The 19705-nt window shown below is 38.2% G+C and overlaps 1 non-coding gene across 1 annotated transcript; it reads left to right on the top strand.

Moving 5' to 3' along the window:
• The first annotated feature begins 19048 nt into the window (after nt 1-19048).
• Nucleotides 19049-19154, top strand: LOC140859013 (small nucleolar RNA R71). Its single transcript, XR_012142413.1, has one exon. It is a non-coding gene; the product is annotated as a small nucleolar RNA R71 (small nucleolar RNA).
• Nucleotides 19155-19705: the final 551 nt, after the last annotated feature.

Raw genomic sequence — 19705 nt, 5'->3', positions numbered from 1 at the left:
TAAATTAAAAATTTTTATCCTACACTATTTTAGATCTAATATCTATTAGATCTAATTTTATTATATGATATTTAAAATCTAAAATTAAATCTAAAAGTATGAGAAATATAGACATACCTCAAGGGTAAACTAATTACCCTGTAGATGATTGCAGCACTGCCTGAGGTTCTGATGTAGCCATGCAAGTGCCTGACCTCTACCTATATCCACTCAGGTAGGATCTAGAATGTCTTCTACTCATGATTCTATGCTCCAAAAATTAGATCAATATCTGATTTGAAAGTACTTCAGAACTCCTTCTGAAGTTGGAGCAGCAGCCTGTCGAAAATGTCCTGTAGCCTTCTGTTCCAGGCATCACCACGCCTTGTACCTTTGCCAGATGAACATCCAACTTCTTGGACATGAAGAGCGCAGAAAGGAGAGCAGGGAGGATGTAGAGAAGAGGGGAGGGGGTGGCAGCTAATAGATTTTTTGCATAAAACAATTTCTATCTCAAAACTCTAGGTGCAGCAAGGTTTATATAGATCCTGTATGCTGCGCAGTGCCACATCATTCGACCAATCAAAAAATTTTAATAAATTCTGAAAAAATTTTGATTAGTAGAGTGATGTCATTTGATCACATCAGATAAGAATTCCCATGCTCTCTCCTATGTTGGCACCAACATTGGATAAGCACAAATAAGGTGGCGCCAAAGAGTCCAAGTTTATCAGGACTCTTTGGTTCTTATCCATTTGGGGCGCCCACTTAAATTCAATTGAGCTCATGTCATAATCTGATTATGGCACCCAGTTTGAAGTGGTTTAGATATGTGGATACTTCACAAAAATCCTCCAATAAATTCTCTTCAGTTTAAGACCCATATGTCAACTTTTGACAGATGTCCTAAAATGAAATTGGCAGGTGCTAGAAATTAGCAGGTGTTGTCTTAAATTCATCTCATGAATTAAGACAAGCCTTTTCTGAGCTGGACAAGCTTCAATTAGACTGAGAAAAATCTTTCCAAGGTTCTCTGGATGAGCCAGATCACATTTGGCTCAGTAGAGACAGAAAAGATTACACGAGGAGAAAGTTAGGCTCAATTGAGTGCTAGCATGATTTCCTTGAACCTAATTGGATCTTATCCAAATCAATTAGGGTAGCCCAATTGATGACATCCAGACCCTAACCCTTGTTTGTGTGACCCAGTTAGATTCAATTCTGTATGGTAGTGAGACATATCGTGATCTCATCATCAACATCATCGAAACTCCTTTCGATGGACCAGAACTCTTCTGATTCAGACAATTAGAATGATCGATCATCAAAATCATTTTAATTGCTCCCAAAATCTACCAGTGACACCTAGCGATATATGGTGACAATCCATCAGAACTGAAGACGAACCTCTTGGTGCGGCTACCTGTGTGATTGAGTTCCTCTATCATGAGTCCCGACTGAATTAGGGTTAAGGTGAACTCGTCAAACCCAACATCAGTCATATGAATCAATCGATCGATCTGAGTCCGATGTGAAACCCAATGGAAAACTCTTTTCTATTATTTCACTCTGCCATGACCATGGGCTTAAGGACTCGATCTTTCAATCATCATAGGACTACTCATCTCATCTATCGAGGTTGATAGATCCCATCTTGGTGCGATCTGGTTCCTACAATGGATATGCTATAGCCAACATACACCTTAGGGTTTTGAATGGCTAGGAGATTGAGTTATGGTATAGTCAAACTATAACACACTCAAGGTGAACCATCGATGCACCTCAGGTCAAAGAACTAGACACACAACTACAGCATCGAGCTAGTCATCGACGAGAAGGTAGACTTCCTTATGACTGCTCGAGGTGGTCACGCTCAGTACTCTCGTTCTCAATGAATATCTGTACTCTCACACTGGTATCTCCATACCGTAGACTCAAGACTCATCTATCCTAAGAAAGTGATTGTACATCAATCTTTCAGATTGATCACCATCCTCGTGATGATCCTATGGTCAGGAGCAGTTTATGAGTTAGTTATGTAAATTCATGCCTTAAATTTTCAACCCTTGAAAATATGAATTTACATTCCCACTAACTCAAAGGATGTATCACAGACACAATGTACACAATGTGATAGAAGAATAATCTTTTTATTCATTTATAGTTAAAATTATAAATTTGCCCTTAGTTCTGTATAGGAATGTGTTAGTCGATCTGGCATCTAGGGCACACATCTAACAAACTCCCACTTGACCTAATTCCAATTGGCTACATATCTAAGTCCCATCTTCTCAAGGTGGGCTTCGATCTTCTGTTGGCCCAATGGCTTAGTTAGCGGATCTGCCACATTGTCTGTGGAGTCGACTCTCTTGACCTCGACACAACCCTTTTCGAGGTAATCACAGATCAGATAGAATCACCGCTCGATGTGCTTGAACTTCTGGTCAGACCTTGGCTCCTTAGCTAGGGCTATGGCACCATTATTGTCACAATAAAGAGGGATGGCATCTGATGACATCACTCCAAGCTTTGCGGCAAACTTTTTGTACCAGAATACCTCCTTTGCAGCTTTCGATGCGGCAATATACTCTGCCTCCATGGTGGAATCTGCAATTATCGTTTGCTGAAACTCTTTCAGCTAACTGTACCACCATTACAAATGAACAGACTCCCAGATGTCGACTTTCGATCATCTATATCAGACATAAAGTCCGAGTCTGTAAATCCCTGAATCTAGAGTTCTCCATTCCCAAAGACTAGAAACATATCCTTAGTCCTTCTCAAGTACTTAAGGATACATTTCACAGAAGTCCAGTGCTCTTCGCCTGGATTCGATTGATATCTGCTTGTGACACTCACAGCATGGGCTATATCAGGTTTTGTACATAGCTTGGCTTACATGAGGCTCCCTATTGTCGAAGCATAAGGGATCTTGCTCATGCGTTCAATCTCCTTAGGTGTGCTAGGGCACATCTTCTTGGAGAGATGAATGCCATATCTAAAAGGCAATAAACCTCTTTTGGAGTTATCCATGCTAAATCTTTTTAACACCTCCTCTATGTACATCTTCTGTGAAAGTCTCAGCATCCTATTTGATCTATCTCTATAGACCTTAATACCCAGTATAAAGGATGCCTCTCCTAGATCTTTCATAGAGAACTCCTTAGACAACCATACTTTGACTGAGGTTAACATGGGAATGTCATTCCCAATTAGGAGGATATCATCCACGTACAATAAGAGAAAGACAACTGCACTCCCACTGACCTTTTTGAACACACATGGTTCCTCCTCATTCTTGATGAAACTAAATATTTTGATCACATCATTGAAATGAGTATTCCAACTCCGAGATGATTGCTTAAGTCCATAAATGGATCTTTGCAGTTTGCAGACCTTGTGATTATCATCACTGGATGTGAAACCAAGCAGCTGTTCCATATAGATATCTTCCTCAAAATATCCATTTAAGAACGCCGCTTTCACATCCATCTACCATATTTCATAATCGAAATAGGCTACAACAGCAAGCAATGTGCGGATGGATTTTAGCATGGCTACGGGCGAGAAGGTATCCTGATAGTTAATGCCTTCATGCTGACTATAACCTTTCGCTACGAGCCTAGCCTTGAATGTCTCCACATTCCCATCTGCACCTATTTTTCTCTTGAAGATCCATTTACACCCAATAGGTACAATACCTTCAGATGGATCTACCAAGGTCTAGACTTGGTTTGAGTGCATCGAGTTAATTTCTGATCTCATTGCCTCTAACCATTTCTCGGAGTCGATATCTGATATCGCCTCATCATAGGTCTTGGGATCATCACCATGAACCCCATTTCCCATAAGGAATATTTTCTCTACATCCTCTTGTATGGTACCTAAGTACCTTTCAGGAGGATGAAAAATCCTAGTCGTTCTACGAGGTGGAAGAGGTTGTGTTAGGACTGGTTCTGATTAATTAGGTTCCTCAAGTTTTTTAGCTCGTTGCTCTTGGGAGACATTCTCCTTGAGCTTAATTATTCTTCTGATGCCACCATCTTGAATAAACTATTTTTTAAGAAAAATAGCATTTCGACTCACAATCACATTGTGGTCTTCTGAAATATAAAAATAATATCCTAATGACTCTTTAGGATATCCTATGAATCGAGCACTAAAAGACCTGAACTCTAACTTATCCTTCTACTGTCTCTTGACATGAGCCGGACAACCCCAAATTCTGAGATGATTCAGACTTGGCTTCTTACCATACCATATCTCATACGGTGTGGTAGGAACGGTTTTAGAGAAAACCCTATTCAATACATAAATTGCTGTCATGAGATAATATCCCCAAAAAAATTCTGGGAGGTCTATGAAGCTCATCATAGAACGGACCATATCTAATAGGGTCCGATTTCTCCGTTCTAAAACCCCATTAAGTTGAGGCATTCTAGGTGGAGTCCATTGAGAGACTATACCATTGTCCTTAAAATAGTCTAGGAATTTTCGACTAAGGTATTCACCTCCTCGATCTGATCGAAGAACCTTAATGGGCTTTCCTATTTATTTTTCTACCTCATGTCTGAATTCTTTGAACCTTTCAAAGGCTTCAGACTTGTGTTTCATTAGAAACACATACCCGTACCTAGACATATCATTGATAAAGATAATGAAGTAGACAAAGTTATCTCTAGCCGGCACATCAAATGGGCCGCACACATCCGTATGTACTAGGGCAAGTAGGTCTGTGGCCCTTTCCCCATGTCCCACAAAAGGGAGCTTGGTCATTTTGCCTTGAAAGCATGATTCACAAACTGGATATGACTCGAAAGTCAACAGACTCAGTAGCCCAAATTTCTCCAATTTGTTAACCCTGTCTTTCGCTATATGACCTAGCCTTAGGTGCCACAGATACTTATCATTTAGACTATCTTTAGGCCTTTTAATTCCTATGGCATTCACATTTTGCTCAATATTAAAAATAGATATATCAACATGTAACTGATAGAGACCATTAATAACAAAACCATTTGCAACTTTATTATTTTCATAAAATATGTTACAATGGTCTTTATGAAAGCTAATCACATAGCCTTCTTGTGCTAAACATGAAACAGAAATCAAATTCCTGCTTGCTGCAGACACATAATAACAGTCTCTTAAAACTAAATCTAATCCTAATGGTAATCACAGAGAGTAGGTTCCTATGGCCACAGCAGCAACTCTTGCTCTATTTCCGACACGTAGGATCATCTTCCCATTCCTCAGCCTCCTGCTCTCCTCAAGATCCTGCATAGAAATGCACAAATGAGCACTAGAACCAGAGTCAAGCACCCAACTGGATGCAGAAGAAACCGTAAGATTAGATTCGATAATGAGCATACCTCTAGAAGGACCATCCTTCTTGTTCTTCAGGGTGGCCAGGTACTGAGGACAGTTCTGCTTCCAACGGCCTTCTGACTGACAGTGGAAACACCTTCCCTTTTCAGAAGCCTTCTTCTTCAGTCCTGTCTTCTTGTTCTTGCCATCCACCTTCTGCTTCTTCACGGACTTCTTTTTCTTTCCAAAAGACTTTCTCTTGGAAGAAGTTCGCTCCACAGTAAGAACTGAGCTTTTTGAACCTTTCATTGAAAGCTCAGCCGTAACCAGCATATTCATTAACTCAGCCAAGATACATTGCATCTTATGCATATGAAAGTTCATGATGAACTGACCATATGCATCGGACAAGGACTGAAGGATCACATCAATCTGAAAATCTTTGTCTAAGATGATATCGAGTTTCTCAAGCTCCTCAAGATCCTTGATCATTGTCAAACAATGATCTTGGACTGACTGCCCATCACGCATCATGGCCTTAAAAAGTCTTTGACAGACTTGATACTTGGCCGCACAACTCTATTCACCAAACAACTCTTGTAGGTGAGCCAACATTTGGCGGGTAGTCAAAATATTTTCATGTTGGTGCTACAAATCATTAGACATTGCACCCAACATGTAGTACCTGGCTTTGTTGTCATCATCCGTCCACTTTTCCAGAGATGCTCTCTGTTCAGCAGTCAGACATGCTGGCATGGCAGGTGGGTCTTGGTCCAAGACATGAGTTAATTTTTTAAAATTCAGAATAATTTTGTAGTTCCTCAACCAGTCCTTAAAATTTGGTCCAGTCAGTTTATAAGTGTCTAGAATTTTGGTCAGGGGGTTCGAGGCAGATATGTTTCCTGTAGAGAGTCAAAAGTTTCTAGTTAGATTTTGTAATTAGACTCAACCAATTTGTTTAAGATTTTCATTTTTAAATAAATTAGGCTCCCACTATTTTCTCAGATCCCTACACTCCCATGGTAGAGATGTGAAAATCTTCGTGTTTAGTGATTTCTAGTGGATGGTGCAGTCTCACTGACTGGCTCATCACCTCACCTAACAGTTATTGGTGATGGGTCAATCGATGAGTGGACAACTCTTGTCCAATGATTCTCTAATCATGGTGTACCTAAAACTTGATCTCTAATTCATGAAGCTCACCGTATCCAGGATATTGCTCCAATCCTTAGTTAAGCCAAACCCACCATTTACACGAACTAGATTTCAGATTGGGTCCCTCACCGTATCTGAAATATTGAGCCCAACCTAGCCTCTAATCCGTAGTATCCAATGCCTAATGGATATGGTTGCATCTTCCCGGTATAACTGAGCCACTGTAACCAACCGAGAACAATCAACCTCAGAAAGGGCCCACACATCCACAATGGTGGAAGACCTAGACTTAATATTTTCTTAGGGAGATTTGATTTAGGTCTCTTTAAACTTGACTTGACATAGTCATAACAATTATGACTAACTTAGTGGCATGGGTCAGCTCGAATTGTTAGCCACCTCAAATCAGAACTGGATCGACACATATGGCCAGGTAAGTGAGACCGATGGAGGGATATGCCATTAACTCGATAAGAACATATTCGAGTCAAGTAGCTCACAATTAAAAACCAGTCGGTCGCATCTGCCCAATTTACCTTAGACACCAAATTGTTGAACCAGAACTAATTGAGTTAGTTTACAATCCAGGCTCTAACCACTGAGCTAAATTAGGTCTTAACTTGATCGAGTCCCATCTAAATATGATTCAACCTTGACCCAGACTTAATCCTATTAGGCTAGTCAATTATTAGCTTTCATGATCCCACCTAACCAACTCTTGATTCGGTTTGATCAACCGCTAGACCTAATTGAGCTACCCAAGTCCGAACCCAATCTTATGAAAATATCTTAGATCTAAAATTCTCAATTTTAGACCTAACTTAATTTCATAAGCTCAATACATTAATTAAGTTTGGGTTCATAAATAAAGCATGTAAAATAAATCTTAAAATTTCAGGATCTAGGGTTTTGCAGAAAAGTAAGTTTTGATTTCTGATTAAGGATGAACGTGCGGCACCCCTACACGTCATATGAACACCCCATTGAATGGGAAGAGAGGGTCTTAAAATTTTACTTTATTCTTATGACCGGACGGCCATGACGAACACCTTAATCAGAAATATAAATTTAACTACAAAACTAGTTAGATCTAAATTAACATATCACATATACAATTTAAGATCTAACTAATACATACTTTGCATACATCTCATGTATCAAAAATTAATCTAATTAATATGATTTTAGATTTGATACATCATATGTAATATCTAAAAAATAGAATTTAAATTAAACTATTCAAAATAAAAACTATTCTAGACAAGTTACTAGAATAATTCTACAACTAGTCTAGGCATGCAACAGATCAATTTTATGAAATAATCAAAATTTTATTTTCTACTTTCTGATCTGATTATAATAATTATAACATAAAAAAAAATAAAAAAAATTATATTTAATTCATATTTTAATCTCATTAAAATATAAAACTTAAGACTATTCATGGATTCAATTAATCCTAGACTAGTTATGCATCTCATGAATGTTAGATCTTCTTAGATTTAATTTTAAATATTTTGATTTTAGATCCTATCACATCTGATGTGACATTTGAAATCATTTAATATCAAATAAATTAAAATTAAAATTAGATCTAAAATAGATCTGAAATAGAGCCAACAACCTGGCTCTGATACCACTTGAAGGAAAAATCGCCTTTTTCCTGTGTAGGATATTCCAGATTTCATCAAATCTGGGGCGAAATAAATTAAAAATTTTTATCCTATGCTATTTCAGATCTAATTTATATTAGATCTAATTTTATTATCTAATATTTAAAATCTAAAATTAAATCTAAAAGTATGAGAAATATAGACATATCTCAAGGATAATCTAATTACCCTGTAGATGATCGCAGCACTGCCTGAGGTTCTGATGTAGCCACGCAAGAGCCTAGCTTCTACCAGTATCCAATCAAGTAGGATCTAGAATGTCTTCTCCTCATGATTCTACACTTCAAAAATCAGATCAATATCTGATTTGGAAGTACCTCAGAAATCCTTCTGAAGTTGGAGCAGCAGCCTATCGAAGATGTCCTGCAGCCTTCTGTTCCAGGCATCACCACGCCTTGTACCTTTGCCAGATGAACGTCCAACTTCTTGGACGTGAAGAGGGGAGAAAAGAGAGCAGGGAGGATGTAGAGAAGAGGGGAGGTAGTAGCAGCTAATAGGTTTTTTGCATAAAATAAGTTCTATCTCGAAACCCTAGGTGCAGCAGGATTTATATAGATCCTGTATGCTGCACAGTGCCACATCATTCGACCAATCAAAAAATTTTAATAAATTTTGAAAAAATTCTGATTGGTGGAGTGATGTCATCTGATCACATCAGATAAGAATCCCCATACTCTCTCCTATGTTGGTGCCAACATTGGATAAGCACAAATAAGGTGGCGCCAAAGAGTCCAAGTTTATCAGGACTCTTTGGTTCTTATCCATTTGGGGCGCCCACTTAAATCCAATTGAGCTCATGCCATAATCTGATTATGGTGCTCAGTTTGAAGTGGTTTGGATATGTGGACACTCCACAAAAATTCTCCAATGAATGCTCTTCAGTTTAAGACCCATATGTCAACTTTTGACAGATGTCCTAAAATAAAATTGGCAGGTGCTAGAAATTAGCAGGTGTTGTCTTAAATTCATCTCATGAATTAAGACAAGCCTTTTCTGAGTTGGATAAGCTTCAATTAGACTGAGAGAAACCTTCCCAGGATTCTATGGATGAGCCAGATCATATTTGGCTCAGTAGAGACAGAAAAGATTACACGAGGAGAAAGTTAGGCTCAATCGAGTGCTAGCATGATTTCCTTGAACCTAATTGGATCTTATCCAAATCAATTGGGGTTGCCCAATTGATGACATCCAGACCCTAACCCTTATTTGTATGATCCAGTTAGGTTCAATTCTGTATGGTAATGAGACATGTCTTGATCTCATCATCGACATCATCGAAACTCCTTTCGATGGACCAGAACTCTTCTGATTCAGACAATTAGAATGATCGATCATCAAAATTATTCTAATTGCTCCCAAAATCCACCAGTGATACTTAGCAGTATATGGTGGCAATCCATCAGAACTGAAGATGAACCTCTTGGTGCAGATACCTGTGTGATTGAGTTTCTCTATCATGAGTCCCGACTGAATTAGGGTTAAGGTGAACTCATCAAATCCAACATCAGTCATATGAATCAATCGATCGATCCGAGTCCGATGTGAAACCCAATGGAAAACTCTTTTCCATTATTTCACTCTGCGATGGCCATGGGCTTAAGGACTCGATCTTTCGATCATCATAGGACTACTCCTCTCATCTACTGAGGTCGATAGATCCCATCTTGGTGCGATCTGGTTCTTACAATGGATATGCTACAGCCAACATACACCTCAGGATTCTGAATGGCTAGGAGATCGAGTTATGGTGTAGTCAAACTATAACACACTCAAGGTGAACCGTCGATGCACCTCAGGTCAAAGAACTAGACACACAACTGCAGCATCGAGCTAGTCATCGACGAGAAGGTAGACTTCCTTATGACTGCTCGAGGTGGTCACACTCAGTACTCTCATTCTCAATGAATATCTGTACTCTCGCTCTGGTGTCTCCATACCGTAGACTCAAGACTAATCTATCCTAAGAAAGCGATCATACACCAACCTTCCGGATCGATCACCATCCTTGTGATGATCCTATGGTCAGGAGCAGTTTATGAGTTAGTTATGTAAATTCATGCCTTACATTTTCAACTCTTGAAAATATGAATTTACATTCTCACTAACTCAAAGGATGTATCACAGACATAATGTACACAATGTGATAGAAGAATAACCCTTTTATTCCTTTATAATCAAAATTACAAATTTGCCCTTTGTTCTGTACAGTAATGTGTCAGCCGATCTGGCATCTAGGGCACACATCTAACACTAATCTAAGATAACAATTGATTAGATTTAGTCAATTCTCTAATTAAGTCCATCTTTAATCTAACCTTAGGTCTAACCCAATTAATGGATCTAATTTTCACTAACCCATTAACCCAATGTGTTATGGTTTGTGTCTTAGGTTCTTCAATTCACAATCCTAGAACCTAAACAAAATAACTTATTAATTCTCAATTAAGTTTTGGGATGAGGGTTGGGGTTCTGCTTTTTAAAAATAATTTTTATGTTTATAAAATAATTTTACAACATGGTTCCACCAATCAAGTTGCATGTTTGATTCATAATCAATATGCAAATGAAATAAACATGAAACTACTTTAGATCTAATCTAAACAGGTTCATATAATTGAAACAATTTCAACTTTAAACTATGCAAATTTTCCAGACAAAAATATGATGGTTCTTTAGGCAGGTTATATTAACAAAGATATTTTATTTTAGATTTAAACATCTTTTAAATTTAATAAAACATAAATTTAATCTAGATCTCATCTAATAAATTTATAATTAAAGATAGATCTACATGAACTAGAACAACCTTTGCACTGTAAGGGATAAACCTTATAGCAGGACAACCTTGCAGTTTGTGATTGATCTAAAAATTTTAATTTTAAATTTAATAATCAGATTATAAATTAGATCTAATCTAAGAAATAATCTAAGCATATATAAATAATCATGTAATAAACAACTTAGGCTCTGATACCAATTGAAAGAACCAGATCTAGGGTTTCAGGGTTAGATGTTGAAAATTTTTCAAGATCATGCAGCGGAAGATTAAAATAAATCAAAATTTATTTTATAAAATTAAAGAATCTCTAGATATAAGATCTTATTACATGATATTAAATCAAAAATTAAAATATATAGAGAATAAACTATATGTTGATCATATCAACATGTTTCTATGCTACATCTAATGTATGTAATAAATAATAGATCAGATCCATTACCTTACAAGTTAGATATTCTAACCTTGCTGATCTGAGCTTAAGGATGATGTTGCAAGCCACATATGTGTCTGACCTCTAGGAGTCATCCACATGAGCCCACGAATCTTGATCAGAAGTCCTGCTCTAGGAAATCAGCACAGTATGCTAGTACTACGCTGATCCTTCTTCGATGGTTGATCAGTTGCCTCCTTCTTTATTTGAACTCTTCCAAAGATGAGAAGTAGAAGGAGGTGTTTTAGATCTGAGACACTCTCAGAAAACTCAAGATGGAGGAAGGAAAGAGATGAACACAACAACCCTAGAAGAAGACCCTCTTCTTCTTCTCTTTGCTCTCTCTAGACACCCTATCTTCTATCTATTATATCTCCACACCCTAACTATCTTTCTCTTTGATTTTTGGATGCCACAAAGATATCTCTTTTATATATTTTCTACAAAAATTTCATAAAAAAATTTATTTCATATAGAGAGATATGACAGAGTCCTTGTCTAGGTCAAATACCTAGTCAAGGTTTATGCAAACATGGCAAGATAAGGGGCGCCCAACTCTTGGGCGCCCCATCCTTCTTTTTGTGCATAGATGATGCGTAGTCGTTGATAGCACCAAAAATAACTCTACTCACTACGTAGGTAGGATGAGTCGAGATCGTATCCTCAGGGACCTTGGGCTAAGTTGAAATTGCAAGGTAAAAGAAAGAAGCGTTGTTTTTGATTTAGAAAATAAATTATCGTAAAATTGAGGTAATTAAAAAATAAAGAGCTCGGGAGTTTTGAATTAATTTGCACTAGCAGAGTTGTATTTCTTTTTTAACTAAATAGATGTGATTAATCTTAGAAAAAATACCTGTCTTTCCTCGGCACGCTCCGTACCCGTAGATCACGGCGCGTCTCCGGAAAGACTAGGTACACAACTCTTCTTTCCTCGGCACGCCCCGTATCCGTAGATCACGACGCGTCTCCGGAAAGTAAAAGTTGTTCCTAATATTAATCTAACAAGAAAGCATAAATAAAAGCATATGATAAGGAGCAAATAAAGAACTCATGACAATTTAAATAAAAAGCATAATCTTTATTGCATATAAAGAAATACAGAAAAGTTTAGAACAATAAACCATCTCTGTGTCGTTACAAAATTTCTTCTCCACTCCCGAGACTGCTAGCCTAGCTGCTCATGAAGTAGTCCCTTTCTGTTCCTCTATGCAAGGCTTTAGAAGAATTTCTGGGCTCCTCCTCCAATGAGAGTACAAAAGTCTTTTTATAGGTGTTAGGAGGGAGGAGTTTTACATGATTTTTTGATGTGGGACTAAAAAAATACAAATCTTTCAAAACATTTCTAAATATTATTTTTTTCCTTATTTTGAACTTGTCTGCAGTGCGCCCACACCCGCGAGATGCTGCACCCGTGCCCGCATCAGCGCCCGTCCCGCATCCGCGCCCGTCCCCGCGCGTCCACGCCCGTCCCCGCGCGTCCACGCCGCGTCCCGCGCGTCCACGCCGCATCCCGCGCACGGGTGTTTACGCGCCAAAGAATTTACGCGCGCCAAAGCATTTGAATCACGTGAAACCGCCCAGATCAAATTCACGTGAATCCCTTTTTCTTATATTCCAAAAAGAAACAAAAGTTCCATCATAATGACATCTATATCCTTTTTGGATTCCTTGCATAGTATCTTCATTTTTTATAATACCGGATGCGTCTTTCTTTTATTTTAATTTTATTTTAAATCCAATTTTCTTCAAACTTGAGTCTTTTTGATCTATGAATCGGACTCTTTGTATCGGCGATCACCTTTCCTGTAAAACATAGAAAGAAACATCAAATTCTTAATAAATAAGATAAATTAAATATAATTTTTTAATTTAAAATACTTAAATTAAGTGTTTATCACACCCCCCAACTTGAATTTTGCTCGTCCTCGAGTAAAATAGATATATCAGCATTGTGTACCAATTCGGTTTTGAATCAAAAATTAGTTTAGGCATCCCAAAAGGTAGATGATACTTGGTCAGACCATTAAAGAGATATTTCATTGGATTATCAATTTGACCCAATTAGTGGCTGAGTATTAACTAAAGAAATTTCAGAGCTTTTCTTTCACCAACTCCCCACTTTACTCTTTAAATTCTCTAACTTAATGGGAAAGAGATTTTATATATATATATATATATATATATATATATATATATATATATATATATATATATATATATATATATATATATATATATATATATATATATAACATTGCCTACCTTTTTACGCGAACCACAACGCTTACTTAGGCGAAAGGGCCCGGTTACTCAGTAGGAGACCAATGTTTTTTTTTTTTTTTTTTTTTTTTTTTTTTTTTTTTTAATACCTCGATCTTTACTCAATTTCTCATGAAGCAGATTCTTTATTGAGATCAGTAAGAAGAGGGTTATAGAATCACTCCTAAAATTTGGTCTAGTTTAAACCCTACCATTCATTGGGTTTTCTTAATAATTTATTCCTCAGTATCTCTAAAATTATCTTGACCGTTAATCATTCATTTATTAGGATGCCTAATTGACTCCTAATCAAAATAAAATTTGAATACACAAAACTAATTATTTCTGACCATACTCGAGGATTTGATTAATTTCCTTCCCCCCCCAACTTAATCTACATTGTCCTCAATGGAGTAGGAAAGCAAAGAAAATAAAAGGAGAGAGTGCACCTGGGATAATTTTGCTTCGGAAGTTGAAGATAACTTCATTGATTAATAGGCTCTTGTTCTAAATTCCTGCAGCTGCGATAAAGTAAAAAAAAATATGAAATCATTGGGTTGCCTCCCAACAAGCGCTAAGTTTTACGTCTTCAGCCAGACTGAATTGAGTATTATGGCAGTTTTGGATCTACTAATTCAACAGATTCAATTAATTCTCCATCATTAATTCCATCTATGTAAGGTTTCAATCGTTGACCGTTCACTTTAAAAGTGTTCCCCTGTTTAGGATTTTTGAGTTCTATAGCTCCATGAGGAAATACCTGAGTTACAATGAAAGGTCCGTCCCAACGTGAGCGAAGTTTTTCAGGAAACAGACGCAACCTAGAATTGAAGAGCCAAACTTTTTGATTAGGCTCGAACGTTTTTCGTGCAATAAATTTATCATGATATGCTTTAGTTCGAGCCTTATAAATTTTGACACTCTCATATGCTTCATTGCGTAGCTCTTCAGGTTCATTTAATTGGAGTCTCCTATTGGAACCTGCATTTTTCATATCAAAGTTAAATTGCCGTATGGCCCAAAATGCACGATGTTCCAATTCCACCGGCAAATGACAAGCTTTTCCGAATACAAGTCGATAGGGAGACATTCCTATGGGTGTTTTAAAAGCAGTACGGTAAGCCCATAATGCATCGTCTAAGCGAAGAGACCAATCCTTTCTATCGGGCCTAACCGTCTTTTCTAGGATATGTTTAATCTCCCTATTTGACACCTCTACCTGACCATTAGTTTGAGGGTGATATGGTGTGGCCACTTTGTGTGAAATGTTATATTTTTTCATAAGTGCTTCAAAATGTTTATTCGTAAAATGAGTCCCCCCATCACTAATGATCACCCTTGGGAAGCCAAATCGACTAATGATGTTTCGTTGGATAAAATTAATTATAATTTTATTATCATTAGTCCGTGTAGCTATTGCCTCCACCCATTTTGATACGTAATCCACTACCACTAGAATATATTCAAATCCAAATGAGGCTGGAAAAGGTCCCATGAAATCAATCCCCCAAACATCGAAGATTTCTACTACTAAAATGGGGGTCAGCGGCATCATATCCTTCTTGGATAAATTTCCTGTTTGCTGACATCGCAGACAACTTCGGCCAAATTCATGTGCATCCTTGAAAAGCATTGGCCAATAAAACCCACTCTGCAGTACTTTTGCTGCAGTTTTTCTTCCACTAAAATGTCCCTCACATGCCGAAGAATGGCAAAAAGTGAGAATGCTTTGGAATTCACTCTCGGGGACACAACGGCGAATAACTTGGTCAGGACAGTATTTGAATAGTTCAGGGTCTTCCCAGAAATAATGTTTAATTTGCGAGAAAAATCGATCCTTTTCTTGTTTTATCCAGTGAGAAGGTACTTGTCCTGTTGATAAGTAATTGACAATATGGGCAAACCATGGAGGACGGCTAGAAGAGATTGCGAAAAGTTGTTCGTCAGGAAATTTTTCTTTAACCTCATCTATGCCTATCGTGTGTTCAACTAAGATCCTGGAGATGTGATCAGCTACCACATTCTCAGAACCCTTCTTATCTCGAATTTCCAGATCAAATTCTTGTAAAAGAAGGATCCATCTGATTAAACGCGGTTTAGTATCTTTCTTTGAGAGGAGATGTTTCAGAGCCGCATGATCAGAGTAAACTAGAACCTTAGACCCTAACAGATATGAACGAAATTTTTCAAGGGCAAACACTACTGCTAGTAGCTCTTTTTCTGTTGTGGTGTAGTTTAATTGGGCATCGGAAAGAGTCTTGCTAGCATAATAGATCACATGTGGCTCCTTATTGATTTTTTGGCCTAAGACGGCACCTATTGCAAAGTCAGAGGCATCACACATAATCTCAAATGGAATGGACCAGTCAGGGGGTTTTATTATGGGTGCTGTTGTCAGGGCTGTTCGTAATATGTTGAACGCTTTCAAACAGTCTTCATCAAAGACAAATGGTGTATCCTTGGCCAACAGATTGCACAAAGGTCTTGAAATCTTACTAAAGTCTTTGATGAAGCGTCTATAAAATCCGGCATGACCTAAGAAGGATCGTATTTGTCGGACCGAAGTAGGGGGTGGTAGTTTTGAAATGACCTCAACTTTGGCTTTATCTACCTCGATCCCTTTTTCAGAAATAATATGTCCTAATACAATTCCTTTCCGCACCATGAAATGGCTCTTTTCCCAACTTAGGACAAGATTTGTCTCCATACACCGTTTAAGAACTTTTGAAAGATTATGGAGACAATCCTCAAAGGTGGTTCCAAACACAGAGAAATCATCCATAAAAACTTCAAGACATTTGTCCACCATATCCGAAAAAATGACCAGTATGCACCGTTGAAATGTAGCAGGTGCATTGCAAAGCCCAAATGGCATACGCCGAAAAGCGAAGGTGCCATAGGGGCAAGTGAAGGTCGTCTTTTCTTGATCATCCGGAAATACAGGTACTTGATTGTACCCTGAATAACCATCAAGAAAATAGTAGAAACTTTGTCCTGCTAACCGTTCTATGATTTGATCGATGAAGGGCAATGGAAAATGATCCTTCCTAGTAACGGCATTCAGTTTTCTATAATCTATGCATACTCGCCATCCAGATGATATGCGAGTTGGAAGTAGTTCACCTTCTTCGTTCTCCACCACAGTAATACCAGATTTCTTAGGTACTACTTGAGTGGGACTGACCCATTTACTATCGGATATGGGGTAGATGATTCCAGCATCTAACCACTTTACCACCTCTTTCTTTACTACTTCACGCATGTTTGGGTTCAATCTCCTCTGCATATCTCGATGGGGTTTGGCATTTTCCTCAAAATGAATATGATGCATGCAAATGGAGGGGTCAATTCCTTTTAAATCGGCAATGGACCAACCGATAGCCTCTTTATGTTCCTTCAGAATACCAACCAATTGTGCTTCCTGATTAGGGGTCAAGTCTGATGCAATGATTGCCGGGAGGGTGTCATTGAGTCCTAGAAATACATACTTAAGCGTGGGAGGAAGAGGTTTCAATTCTAACGTAGGTGGTGATTCTAAAGATGGGACTATTGGTGTACTGGCTAATGTGGGCAATGGCTCATACTTGATTGTCCATGGAGGAGTGGTTTTATCATGTGGTGTATCTAACAAGATGTTAACTTCTTTCCTATATTCCTCAAAGTCACACACTCCAGAGTGAGCCAAGCAAGTATCTGAGGGGTCTGGTGCTAGAATTATGGGTGTTGCATCTTCTATAATATCTTCTAGTGTATCTACTTCGAAGCAACTATCCATTGATGGTCCTTGGGAAGCACCAAACACATTCAGTCTTAGTTTCTTATTCCCAAACGATACGTCCATGACTCCTGTCCTACAATTAATGCATGCATTTGCCGTAGCTAGGAAGGGTCGTCCTAAGATAATGGGAATTTGTCTGGGGTTGCCACTTAATTCCATATCGAGAACCAGAAAATCAACTGGAAAGTAAAACTCATCTACCTTGACCAAGACATCCTCAAGCATTCCTCGTGGTTCCTTAATTGATCTATCGGCTAACTGCAGTGTGACTGATGTGGGTTTCAGTTCTCCAAATCCAAAAAGTTCATACACCGAACTAGGTAAAAGATTCACACTTGCCCCTAAATCCAGAAGAGCTTTTTCAATGTGATAATCTCCTATAACACAGGAAATGATGGGGGCTCCTGGGTCCTTAAGCTTTGGAGGAGTGGCATGCTGAAAGACAGAACTAGCCTGTTCAGTGAGACGTACTTTCTTTGGGATTTGTGATCTAGATTTACGTTTTTGGGTACACAAATCCTTCAAAAATTTGGCATAAGCAGGGACCTGTTTGATTGCATCTAGAAGGAGAAGATTAATTTGGACTTGCTTAAACAATTCCAACATCTCATCGAGTTTTCCTCCTTTCTTATCTGCAGGAATAGGGGCTTTCAGGGCATCCGAAAATGGGGCTTTAGGCAAGTAAGATGATTCCGGTGCAGTTGGTTCCTTCTCTATTTTCAGGTCCTCCTTGTTCTTGGGTGATTTGGATTCGGTTAGAGATTTAGGGTCAGTCTCTTTGGTTTTGCTAGTGTGTTCAATGACCTTCCCACTTCTCAGAGTCATGATTGATTTGGCATGTTCAGAAAAAGCTTCTAGGGTATTAGAACTCTCAATCACAAATTGCCCTCTTGGGTTGCTCTCTGGTTGGCTAGGTAATTTTCCTCCTTCCCTCCTACTGAATGCAGTTGCTAGTTGACCTATTTGGGTCTCTAGCTTAGCAATGGATTGTGTGTGGGAGTTAAGGGTCTGAGTGTTGACTTCTAATCTTTCTAGTGCTTTCAGGACTTTTTCCTCAAAAGCTGAACTGTGACCAGTAGTAGACGGTTGAGGAACATTTTGAAATTGCTGGTATGGTCCATACCTATATGTTGGATCCTGATATTGAGGTCGAGATGTGGCAGGACCAACCACTGGTTGTGGTCTCCAGGAAAAATTTGGATGGTTTCTCCAGCCGGGGTTATAAGTGTTCGAATATGGATCGTTTCCTGATCTGCGAGCTTGTTGGACTTGCTGAACCTGCTCGTGCACAAACTCAGGAAATTGGGGTGCGGCTGGGCATTCACTAACAAAATGGTTTGGACTTGCACACAATGCACAAACTTCTTGGATTGGATTAGGTGGAATCGGAGATTGTCCAGTGTTTAGAAGACGATCTAATTTTTGGGACAGTTCATCTACCTTTTGATGGATATCTATGGCATTTCCTACTTCATATATTCCACCTCTTTTTGAGTTTAACATGGGTTTATCTCTAATAGAGGAAGACATATGATGTAATGAATTTTCACTTAAAATTTCAAACAGTTGCCATGCCTCATCCTCACTTTTCAGCATAAATGTCCCACCGCATGATGCATCGACCATTTGTCGATGTCTTTCAGAGAGCCCATCATAAAAACATTGGATTAACTGCCACTTGGGTACAGCATGGTGGGGACATTTTCTAATAAGGTCTTTTAATCTCTCCCATGTTTCATGAAACATTTCTCCATCTAATTGGGAAAAACTAGTTATGGCTTTCCTTATTTGATTAGTTTTTCCTATGGGAAAATATTTCTTGAGAAACTCTCCTTGCAGCTGGTCCCAGGTTGATATAGTCATGGAATCCAAAGTATGTAGCCAGTATTTGGCTTTGTCCTTAAGTGAAAAAGGGAATAATTTCAACCTAAGAGCATCATCGGAGAAGTTGTGAATTTTGACAGTTGAGCATATCTCAAGAAATTCTTCAAGATGTTTATAAGGGTCTTCATTACTAAGTCCATAAAATGAAGGTAACATTTGGATTATACTGGACTTAATTTCATATTGAGTGGCCTCCACAGGGGGTACTTGAATACAAGGAGAGTAGGTATATGTGGAAGGAGTAAAGTACTCCTTCAATTGCTTGGGTGGATCATTCTCCTGATTTCGGTCCATCTTTTTATGTCTGTAGGCTCTAAAGGTTCTTTCTATTTCTGGATCAAAAGGTTGGATTTCTGGTCGTAACGATCTACGGCCAAGCATACACCTTACAATTATACTGTAGAGCACACACAGAAATTTTTTTTTTTTTTTTTTTTAAATATATATTTTTATAATAA

This window comes from Elaeis guineensis, chromosome 6 (genome assembly GCF_000442705.2).
Source record: "Elaeis guineensis isolate ETL-2024a chromosome 6, EG11, whole genome shotgun sequence".
Lineage (NCBI taxonomy): Eukaryota > Viridiplantae > Streptophyta > Magnoliopsida > Arecales > Arecaceae > Elaeis > Elaeis guineensis.
The sequence above is the reverse complement of the archived record's forward strand: the minus strand, read 5'-3'. Positions and strand labels throughout refer to the sequence as shown.